We start from the raw sequence: 13,258 nt of genomic DNA on the forward strand, positions 1-13,258 counted from the left end.
TTAACTGACGCACTTTTGCATAGTACCTTTTCTCGTTACGGCAATATTACTCGCTGCCATACCCGTTTATCTAAACTTTATCGTACTGCATACATTACATTTGAATCTACTGGTGCTTTACAGAACCTCGACTCTACCTGGGGCGTCCTTTGTGGTGGACATTGCTTACGCATCTGCCCCGCTACTTTCTCACCTGACCAACGCGCTGAAAGACACGCTTATGTTGCTCTACTTGCCGGCCTTCCGCGTGGTACTATAGCGGTCGATCTTGCTGAAATCGCCGATGAAATTTCCGCAAAATCGATCAATGTTCCCTTCTCTATGAATTCCTATAATCCCAAACCTTACGCCTATTGCCATTTTGCTTCTGAAACTGCTATGGAAAATGCTAAATCTATTTCATGTGCCCTCAAAAAAGTTGGCCTTACTTGGCATTCTCCAGATGAAGTCATTTCTCTTTGTCATCGATGTGGTCACCCTAATTGTAACCCTGATCGATGTGGTTCCTCGTCTAGACCTAATCGCCCTTCTCACCCTTGGCAATCTAATGATAAATTACGTGCTTTATATAATAAGCATTTACCTCCTTCTCACCCTGCTAAACGACATAATCGTTTTGCCCGCCCTGATAATAATAATGATGGATACCGCCATACTAGTGCCTCTCGCCATCGTTCTAATTCTAAATCTAATAATCGACAACAATCTCGTTCTCGCTCTCAATATCAACCTTGGAATCGCGACAACCTCAATAACAATAATAATAATCAACATCGTCGTATTCCTGATGCTAATGAACTTGATCACTATGCTGATGGCATGGATGTTACATACCCTGCTCCTCCTACTGTGCTTACTGATTGGAAATCTATTGGTACTGCTCTTGAAAAAGTAGTTGAAGATTTAGCCCTCTTTACCACACAATTTGTTACCTTGAACAGCCGCATCACTAAATTGGAATCTGCTATGGCTGCTAGTGCTCCTGTTCCTGGACCTTTTGTGACAAAACCACCCTCTTACATCCCTTCCTCTATGCAAGGATGGGATGATTCGGTGACTAATACTAACAGTAATATCCTTGTTGATATTAATTCTCCTCCTTTACAATCATCATGTGGATCTATTCCGATTCCTCAATTTGCTCCTATTCCACCTTCTAATGTCGCTCCTTCCTCTCCTATTGATATGGAACAACGTCTCTCCTCTCTTTCCAATACTGTTGTCTCTTTGGCTGGCACGATTAAAGAAGGAATCCAACAAAACAACTTCATCTTAGCTCACCAAAATGGCCAAGCTAATTATTGATTGTTTTCTTTCTTTCTCCCTCTTTATTACCGATTTATCAGTGTGTAATAATGATGGACAACAAAAAACATAATTTTTTTTCTCACCCCTCTCCCCTTATTAAATTTGGTCAAATTAATGTTAATGGTTTATGTTCCCCAGTTCGACAACAACATTTGCTTAATTTCTTTCATCACTCTTCTTTTGGTGTTTTATCTGTTAATGATACTCGCCTTTCCCCTTCAAATGCTAAATTTATTTTTAATAATGAACACTCCCAACATCACTTCAGGTCCTATTGGGCCTGTTTTTCTTCCTCTCGTCCTCATGATGGTGTTGGTATTTTACTACGTAATTCCCTTTATAAACATGTTCAAACAATTGATCCTTGGAAAGGTCGCCTTCTGAAATTAAATTTATTTTTTCACCAAACTAAAATTTCAATTATTTCTATATATTACCCCCTTCTGGTTCTATTCATCAATCTATTTGTAATGATCTTATTGCTAAACTTCTTTCTTGGCTTGATTATGCCAGAACTAATAATTATTTTGTAATTATTCTTGGCGACTTTAATATTTATGAAGTTGCTCATTCCCATTATTCATCCAATCACTTTAAGCTTCTTCGCCTACTTTCTTCTCAGTTTTTTACCGATCATCAAGCTCACTCCTCTACAGATGGTCCTGATCCCACCTTTTTTCATGATAATGGATCTTCCAGACTGGATTATATCTGGTCTTCACCTGGTTTTCCTGCTCCTGGTCTCTTTTCGCAAGTGGTTACTTGCCCCAATCTTCTTGATCATCCTTTTACTGATCACAAAGTCCTTACAACTGTTTTTGACTTTAGTTCCTGCCTGGCTATTTTGGCTAAATCTCGTCTTAAACAAAAAAAAGAAATGCGTACTATTTTCTCTTATGCTTCCACTTCAGTTGAACAATGGAATAATTTTACCACTGAAGTAGATGATTCTCTTGGAGTGTATTTGGATAGACAATATCGCCCTAACTTTGATTTCTCCTCTCTTTCTCTTGATCGAATGTGGCATGCATTGAAAGCTGCCATACTTAGTGCTGCAATTGAAAGATTACCCTTTCAAAAAGTCTCTAACACACACCGACATCTGTACTCTCCTGAATTAACTAAACTTATTGCCATTAACAAGTTTTTAGATCACTTTTTATATCGCCTTACGACTCGTCGTCCTAATCGGCCCACTCAGCTTTCACAAATGACTGCTGCTTTACCCTCCCATCTAGAGAATCTTGCATCCTTGCTTCCTGATTATTCAGTTCCTAGTTATTCTACAACTCCTGTATCTGAATTAAAATCATTTCTACGATCACAAAAGAATTTAGTTTCTGCCTTTTTATCCACTAAATTCGCCCAACATCTTTCGGACTCTGTGGAATACTACACCGCATTACGTGACGAACACTTTTCGAACTCGCTTGGCACCTTTATAGACTCTGCTTTATCAGTTGAAAAACATTCGATTGTTCTTGACCGCGTCTTGGTCATCCTGGACTCTACTCCTACCTTATTAACGGATCCTTCGGATATCAAGCAAGCTGCTATAACTCATTTCCAATCAATTGTTTCTCCTCCGTTGGTCCATTACACCTCTATCGCTTCATTTCCTATTCGTTGGCAACAAGCTTACACCCCTCTTTCTGATGTATCCGCTTCATTATATGATCCTGTTTTGGTACTGATTTCCTTACAAGAATGGTCTGATGTAATTTCCTCCATGCCAAATAACAAAGCTTCCGGCCCTTCAAAAATTTCTTATGAAATAATAAAACATCTGTCCGGTGAAGCCTTGGATTTCTCTCTTTTACTTGCCAATACCTGCCTTTCTCGAGGTGATATTCCTGCTGACTGGCGTGAAGCTGTGGTTTATCCTATTCCTAAACCTCACGATTTTGATGCTCAACTTAAGAACACTCGACCTATTACTCTTCTGGAAACAGTTCGAAAATGTGTCGTTAAGGTCGTCACGAATCGTCTTTCCACCATCCTTGCTGATAATAATATTCTCAAAGGTAGTAACTTTGCTGGTTTACCTGGTGGTTCTACTGATGTCCCTATCAAAATGCTTGATGCGATTATCCATCAACAAAAATATGACTCTACTGATGATCAGGAACTATGGATCGTTTCTCAAGATATCTCTAAAGCTTTTGATTCTATGGATTTAAATATGCTTAAATTAGCTTTAGATAGATTACATATCTCTGCACTTTTAGTGCGATTTATTTTGAATCTTTTTACACGACGAAATAATAAGATAATTACTTGCCATGGCAATACATTTGCTTATCGAGTACGTGTTGGTATCGATCAAGGAGAAATCATATCCCCTCTTCTTTGGGTTATTTATTTGGATCCTTTACTTACTGTTTTGAATCAAGAAGCACGAGATCCTTTTATTTTAAAATCTTCAGCTCTTTTACATTATTCTCCACTTGAATTTGAACAACATTCATTACCAATTTCACATTTAACGTTTATGGATGATTCTACACTCATTGCTTTTTCAAAGTCCGGAATAGAAGATCGTCTCTCTATTACTGCTGAATTTTATACTTTAAATAATGTTCAGGCCAATTCAGCAAAATATGTTCTTCTTTCATCCTCTTTGCCTTCTTCGAAGATTACCTTTGAACTTTCATCTTCTTCTTTAGTTTCTGATACCTTTCTTTCCCTTTCTTCTTTACCTCTTAATACTTCATTTAGATTTTTAGGAGTTTGGTTTTCCTTATCCGCCTCTTCTAATTTTGTTCTTAAACAAGTGCGCTCCATGGTTAAAGATATGGCTGCTCTTCTTGGTCCTAAGAAATTATTAGCACAACATGTGGCCTATCTCTATAATGCTATCCTTCTTCCGCGATTGGAATTTCATCTTCAAACTACCCTTTTCTCTGAAAGTACTATTCAATCAATTATCAAGCCTATGTTTTCAGTACTTAGAAGAAAAGCTGGACTTGCTGCGACTACTCCGTTGGCCTTGTTATTCCTTAAACTTCCCTTCTCAATTCAGAATGCTTTTTATCGATTCCTCTCCTCCCATATTGCATCATGGCAAACAATTTTTACACATCCCGACTTTAAAGATTTTGCCCTCTATGCTATCTCTTATCTTCAAGGCTATTTGGGTGCTGAAAGTTGCCCAACTACTATCAACTTGGAACCGTGGTCACAAGTCATTTCTCTCCGGACACATACTTTGTTTAACTCATTGTTGTTTTCTTCGCGTCTGAACATCACGTGGTCCCTCCCTTTCCGACCTCCGAGGCAGGATTTACAACCAGCTTTGCCACTCCGATCCATTTTACCGCATTCGATTTTTCAGACTGCTTGGAAACTCTGGAAAAATTTGAATCTTTTTGTTCTTGCCCAGTTGGCTTCTCCTTGTGGACGTTATCTTATGAATTGGCCTGACCTTCGATACCTTAGTATCGTTAGTCACAAAGGACGGATCCCTACTTGGTTTAATTTTATTAAAAATAATTTTCTTTCTTCTTCTTTTTCCTCTTTATTTTTGTCTTCATATTTTATTAATTCCTCTTTTACTTTAGCTTCTCCTTGTTTATTAGATCATACTGTTAAAGACTATCATTTTTATCCTCAATGGGCTATTAATTTTAATTCCGCTACCCAAACTTTATCTGTGGGCCGTGTCTGTATCACCTACAAGAAATAAAACTCTGCTATCATGTCTCATTGGCTTCCTGTATCTTCTTCTGCTGATGAACGATCTTACAATCCTTGTCCTGGTTGTTCCTTTAATATCCCCACTTTATCCAAGAAATCTGCAATCAAACAACGCTGTAATAGTGAGAGATGCTTTTTTAACGTGGTCTTATCAGATACCGTAGGCTATCCTACCAGAAATGCCAAAGTATTTGCGGCTTACCTTTCCATAACCTTATCTACTTCTTGGAGTTATGCTACTTCTCTGGCTCTCGTTCATTTGACAAATCCGTCTCTGCCTACTTTTTCCGTCCTCTCTTCTTCTTTCAAGGATAAGACTGAAGATGATGTTTTACCACTTTCTGTGCAATCTTTGTATACTGATGGTTCTTTTCATACTGCCACGGACTTTTCACCTCCTTCTATGACTTCTGCATGGCTTGCTCTTGATGATGATGGACTTATCCTTGAATCTTCATCCTTACAAATTCCTTCATGTTTCCCTTCAGCCTTACGTTCTGAGATCTATGCTGTTGTCTTAGGATTAAACGCTCTTTCCCATAGCTCTTCAATCTCTATTTATACCGATTGTAGTCAGTTAATTTCTTTATGAAACGCTTTGTTGATGTTCCCTTCTCACCGAAGCTGCTTCGTGAACACAATCACCTTCTTTGGCTTTCTATTAGACAACTTGTCATGGACTGCAACCTTAAAGTCATTTTGATTAAAGTCCCTGCTCATAGTAATGATATCTACAATGCACAAGCAGATTCTCTGGCAAAAGATACTCATTTGTCTTTACAACCTACCGTCCTGCCTTTGGCGTTTTGCCATGCCCCCTGTTTATTAACTTTTAATTCCTTGCCTATTGATATGAATATTCGGCATTTCCTCCGCTCTATAGCAGATGCTCGCGCTCTTTTATCCTTCTATTCAATAGCACGATTCACTGCTCTTGGCTCTCCTTCACTCTTTGACTGGGCTGGTATACATTTTTGCCTTTCACAAATTAAAGGTTTTGCTTCGCATAAGAATGGTCGTCCTGAATTTTGGATCTTCCGTATCAAACTTCTCCTGGATATGTTGCCTACTTTAACTACTCTTCAACAACGCAAGCCTTATTTATACTTTCCGGATTGGCTTTGTCCGCAATGCAATTCTGCTCCTGAAGATTTGAACCATCTTTGGACTTGTCCTTATATCCTTCTGGAACTTAATCCATGTTTAACACATCGCTCTGAAGTTGTTAAATTCAGAGATTTATGTTTATCCTCGTTCCTCTCTTTGAAACTGCTGGATTCTACTTTCCAAACTGCATTCTGTGCTCTAGACTGTTGGGACTATGAAACTCCTTCTCCATCCTGTCTCTGGCTTACTAGAGGCTTGTTATCTGCGCATTTAACGACATTTTTGAAACAGAATTTTCCTCTTTCTGTTATATACAAGATTATTTCTCCTCTTTTTAACGACTTCCAGGTTAAACTGTATGGTGATATTTGGTTATGTCGAAATGTTTTTTTCCATGCTTGGGAAGAGTCGCAGGGTATCTCGGCTGCTTCCAAACTACGTGGCCTATCTTCAAAACCTCCTATTGCTATTTCTTCACAATTTCACAACTCTTCTTTGGCGACAGTTTCTCAGGATTCCTGGATTTCTTGGATATCTTCTTCTATAATTCGGGGTGGATCATGGATCTCGCACTTGGATTTTCTGCGCCGCTTAACAGTTCAACCTCTTAGGATTTCTTTCTGGTAACGGACTGGATTTTTGGATGTTGGATAGTTGACTCACACTGGCCTTCAGGTAAAGTTGGAGTATGCGATTCTGTAATAGTTTAGTTTTTCTTTGCTTTATTTTATTGAGTTTAGATTTCTTTACTTGTATGAGTCGTGAAGCTACTCTTTTTATTTTTTATTAGTCTATTTTCTTATTTTTGTAATATTGTTCGATCTCATTTTCGATGTTAAAATATAAATAAAAGATAAAGTCACTAGACTGTTTGTACAGGAAAAGGATAAAACTACCACCATTCGATTCGTCTCAGTGAGATGATTCTAACAAGCTATGATACATCTTTGTACGATTATTAAATGCCAAGTTATTTAATATATTCTTTATATAACTGTGATTATAAACGGTTCTTTTTAATATAAGATTTTTGAGGATAGGTGTGATAGTGACTATAGATAGATTGTGACTATATAGGATAGATTTTAATAATAAAGTGTTTTGAACATTCAACTGGTGTGACTATATAGTAGAATGTGACTATAACGGGAGTGACTATAGAGGGAGTTGACTGTAATTCCTAAATTAAGTATACTTTTCGTATAATTTAAAACTAGGAAAAGGGAACCATTATTAAGTCTGAAGCGCAGTTATCATCATGTGCCGGATGGATAACAGGACATTTGTATAATTTGTCTTACGTAATTTTGTAATTTTGTGAAACTGATACGAATAGTATATAGTTCTTCCTGGAATATTACAATTCGAAATACTATTTTAAATATCCATTTGTACAATTTCAGTATATTTTAAGAATATTATATTAACATATCTAAATTACTGATAAATTACTTTTAAGGATATTTTTCATATCTAATCAGAATATTTTAAAATACCAGTCAATATTACATTTAAAAATTAAGTATATTTTTTGTATAATTTAATTCGTGATCCGTCTCCAAACCAGTGAAATCTACTAATACATTTTGGGAAATTATTTTGCAAATTAATTTAGTGAGAAATTCAGATATGAGCAATAGATACAGCACGCAGGAAATGTGAAATGAACTTACAAATTATTAGAGAAAAGTAGTTTAGAAGAATTGCAAAATTACTAGATACACCACTCAATATAAGCAAAATATAATACGACCTGTGTTTAATAGAAATAAATAATTTTAATACTTTTTTTTTGTTTTTTCTTATTTATAACCTTTAAATAAATTATTTACCAGCAAATAAATAACATTTTAATAAAAAAATATCAATTTTGGGATTGTCACACCTCTTGTATTGAATAATTATGCCATTTTTAAAGGCTGGAATCCAGCGTCGCTAAAGAAAAAATTTTTAACTAATCGTTCAATGTAAAAATTTTTGATGGATCCTGATTCCCTCGATTTTAAGCAATTGGTTACACTATTTTTCAGCCGGGTTGTAATACAAATTTGGCTGGTTACTTTTTAGGCAATATCGCCAATTTGTATAACAACGTAGCCTTAAATGGCAAGTATATGTTGATCAAACTTGTGATATTAATATTTGACGATGCAAATTTATCATTCAATATACCCAGAACATTATTATATAACACTTAAAAAAAAAAAATTCTGGGAAAATCAACTCAAAAGCCATTTAAGTTATAATTAATTTGTAAAACCAGTTCCCCGAAATTTATTAGTAGTTTTCACTGGTTCAGAAACGGATCACGAATTAAACTTATTTATTATTATAAAACACTATTTTAAATATACTGTTCATACAAATTTCAGTATATTGTAAGAATATTATTTACTATATAAGGATATTTTAACCATAAAACTAGTACAGTTTAAGGATGTAGACTTTTTATAGGAATATACTATATAAGCTAGAGGTCTGCAAATGGGACCTGCAACCTAAAAATCTGAACCCAGCCCAGACTCGGATCCAGGTTTGGGCTGGCAAATTTTCCTTCAAAATTCACCTGGACCGGGTCTAGGCCGGCATTTGATTTTCATAAATTTTCCAGGCTGGGTCTGGGTTTAGATTCTCAACCCAGAATTTTATTAATTCTGGCCAAAATTTTGTTGATTCTGGTTGAAATTTAAATTTAAGTTTTTTGATTTAATTTTATATAATTTATTTCCTTTTTAGTGTATTATAGTATATTATAGTTAACAAATTTTTCTAATATAACTTTTCACTTGTATTGTTTTTTAAAAAAATTTAAATGTTATGCTACAATTTCATTATTTTTTTTAAATAAATAGAATAAATAAATAAATAAATAAAATTTTATTTTGTTTTTTATTATTATTGAATTATAATTGTGAAATTAGTTTGTTTCTTTTAAATTCTTATTGTTTATTTTAATTTTAATAAAAAAAAAATAAAAACGCGCATCATAATATGAACTACGATCAACAAAAATAATGGTTGATTTGCTAAAAAAAAATAAATAAATTTTTATTTATTAAATTATTTATAATAAAATTATTTTTTTTAAAAAGAAATAGTAAATTACTATACAAAATTTTTATTTATAAATAAATATATTATCTGTTATTTCAAATCATTAAGTTTTCGCGTTGTTTAAAATTATCAAATTGCTGTGACACAAAATTTATAATTGTGATCTACATTATATTTTCACGTTATACTTCAAAATTTTTATTATATATTATTAATATTCACAATTTTTATTATATTAAATATCAACATTTTCAAATAATTAGTGAATTTTGTTTCAACTGTTTATATAAATAAATATTATTATTGAATTTCTTGATTTGCCAAAAATTACTACACAAAAATGATCTACATATAAATTTATTTTGATTTGCCAAAATCACTATACTAAAATAATTTACATTTATATACTAAATAATTATAAGAATTCCAGGTTGGGCCAGGTTTTGATATTATGAATCCAGGCCAAACCGGGTTGGCATAAAATATATATTTAAGGCCTGGGCTGGCCTGGGCTGGTATATATATTCATATATTATTTCTGGACCAGGTCGGGTTTTAAAATATGAGCAAATGCAGACCTCTAATATAAGCTTTTGCGGCAACTTATAATTGTAAATTAAAGATGCTTAATTTTGAAAAAATTTTTTAAAATAATAAATATACTGCAGCAACAACTTCGCAACTTAATTGTAAATTTCATTTTTATTTTATTTTTTTTTATTTTAATTCCCTACTTTTTGTGGATTTTGCCTAAGTTTAATTTAAAACTATTAATCTAACTAATTTATTAACCTTTTAAACTACACTATAAATTCAAACAATAATACACATAAATAAAAGAAAAAATATTAAATTATTTCCCTTAGTTTACCTTCTTCATTAATCGTATTATCTTATCTTTTACATATACTGTTCTTGTGACACTCTCCTCTGATCCAACTACCCCAACAGCACCCAGAAAAATTCTTCGATCACGTGATATTGTGGCACATATGTGGCATATACTCTTATCATTAATTGGATAAACAAATAATTATACTGTATATCGATCATATCAATCATCTTTTTTTTTTCACAAAATATAACACGTTAAAAAAAATATAACCCATCTTAAAAGTTAAAATTTGAAGATTCAAAAGGTATGTATACGCGTATATTATGGTTTTTTTTATGGGTTTTGTTTTTTATCGCACCTGCGTTATGTCGTATCCCTATAATATGTTACATATAAAAGTCAAAAATGACATTCTAAATCCTTTTTGATATATTAAGAAAACTTGTAGAACGGTCAAAAATACGTATAGTATAAGGTTTCTTATAGTACATAGTAAGTGCATAAGGTCTCACGCAAGGATTTTTTAAAAAATGGGAAATCTGAATGAAGTCATGTGATAAAAATGATCGACATAATTAATATATGAAAATTACCAAAAAAGGGAGATGCGACATATCGCAGGTGCGAAAAAAAACATATTCCTTTTTTTATATTATGTATTTAACAACATAAAATATATAATAAAAATATTACCATATTAGAAACAATAAAAAACAGCTTATTCTAAAAATATACCCTATAAAAAGTATTATACTTAAAATATACTTACAATATATTTAAAATATACTTAATTTAAAAATTGCAAAATACTTATAATATATTTTAATATATCTAAAATATACTTAAAATTATCTTAAAATATATGTCTAATATATTTAATTTTTACCCATATACTTAAAATATATTTAAATTAGGATTAATTTTACATTCACCTCCGGTGAATTTCACCTTGATCTGCAATGCATTAAAATTTTAAATTTACCCCGGTAAAATTCACCAGGTGATTTCATATTACACAAACACGTAGCGCATATTTTGTTTTTTGCTTTCTTGTAGTATTATTTCCAAAATGGCTGGAACTTCTTTAAGGTAAGATTTTTTTTATTTTCTTATTACTTTGCTAGTTTAATGTTCTTTTTCTCTTATGCTAACTTGTTAACTTGTTTTTCAGAAAACAATTTCAAATAACTTTAAGAGGTTTAAGGTAAGACTCACTTTTATTGCTAGTATTTTGCTATTTTATTGTTTTCTTTATTGAAAATAATACTAACAGTTTCTTTTATTTTCTATCATCACTTTATTACCTTTTCATTTTCTATATCCATTTCACTCCCTTTTCATTTATTTGCTATTATTTTTTTTGCTCCTTTTGTTTTTTATTATTTCATTATTCCCTTCGCCTCCATTTTATTTTTCTATCATTCCCTTTGCTCCCATTTTGTTTTTAATTATCCTTTTCATTTATCATCATCCCTTTCGCTCCTATATCATTTTTCATCACTCCATATCGCTCCATATCATTTTTCATCACTCCATATTGCTGATTGCTTCATATCATTTTTCATCACTCCATATCATTCCATATCGTTTTTCATCACGCCATATCGCTCCATATCATTCTATATACTCCATATCATTTTTCATTACTCCATATTGCCCCATATCATTTTTCATTGCTCCATATTGCTCCATATCATTTTTCATCACTCCATATTGCTCCATATCATTTTTCATCACTTCATATTGCTCCATATTGTTCCATATCATTTTTCATTACTCCATATCGTTCCATATCATTCTATATCGCTCCATATCACTCCATATCACTCCATATCATTCCATATCATTTTTCATCACTCCATATCGCTCCATGTCATCTTTCATCATTCCATATCGCTCCATATCGGTTTTCATCATTTCATATCACTCCATATCATTTTCCATCATCTCCATATCATTTTTCATCACTCCATTTCGTTTTGCAACATTTCATTTCATTTTTGTCATTTCATTTCATTTACATCATCCCATTTCACTCCCATTTTGTTTTTCATCATCCCTTTACTCCAATTTCATTTTTCACATTGTCTTTTTAATTTCATCATCCACTTCATCCCTTTTTTACATATTCATTTCTTTTCCGTCATAAAATTATTAATTGTTAACTAAATTATAAAGGATTATATATCTTATGCATTACTATAGGTTTTAAATTAATAAAAAACTTAGATTAAATGGTTAGTAGATGGGTGTAATAGTTTAATTAAAGTTATGTATATTCTTGTAATTTAAAAAGAAACTTTTCGTTAATAAAACTTTATAAGTTCATGCTAAATGGTCAATAGAAAAACTTTTTTACACGTTTTTATTCAAACATAAAAATTTGAAGTTACGTAATTACCGATCTTAGCAAAATTTTAATATAATAATAAATATCACGTGATATGGTGAAATTCACCTCCCAGAGTCCTCCGGTGAATTTAACCTCCGGTGAGCGTTAAAATGATCCTTTAAATTATATTTAAATTAAAATTTAAGTATATTATAAGATTATTATAAGTATATTTTTTACATACTTAAAATATACTTAAAATATATTATGAAATATATTATAAGAATATTTTAAAAAATATATCTATAATATACTTAAATTTTAATTTAAATATAATTTAAGTATATTTTAAGTATTTGGGCAAAAATTAAATATATTAGAAATATATTTTAAGATGATTTTAAATACATTTTAAGTATATTATAAGTATTTCGCAATTTTTAAATTAAATATATTTTAAGTATATTTTAAATATATTTTAAAAAGTTTTTAATTATATTTTAAATATAAATACTTTTTATAGGGATAGTATATTTATTTTAAAATCTTTCCAGGTTCGTGGATTGGTATGGCGATTTTGATATGTTTTTACATCAGAATATAATTTATGAACCCCCTCCAAACTATTTCTTATTGCTTTGGCCCATCTATAATTACCGAAAGTCTTTTGTTTACGAATTATTTCTAATGTACCATTTAACTATTCCTCATATTCATCAAATATTTTATCAGTTTCATTTTTATCATCATCTTCAATATTCGTAACATCTTGTAAAATACCTATTATTAAAAAAATAATATTATTAATATTATCAGAGATTATTATTAATATATTTACTATTATGTTACCTTTTTGAATATTATCATTCTCTATTAATACAATTAGAGGTAGGCTCCGGTGAAAAACGTAAATCCGGTCATCCGGT

This window comes from Rhizophagus irregularis, chromosome 29 (genome assembly GCF_026210795.1).
Source record: "Rhizophagus irregularis chromosome 29, complete sequence".
Lineage (NCBI taxonomy): Eukaryota > Fungi > Glomeromycota > Glomeromycetes > Glomerales > Glomeraceae > Rhizophagus > Rhizophagus irregularis.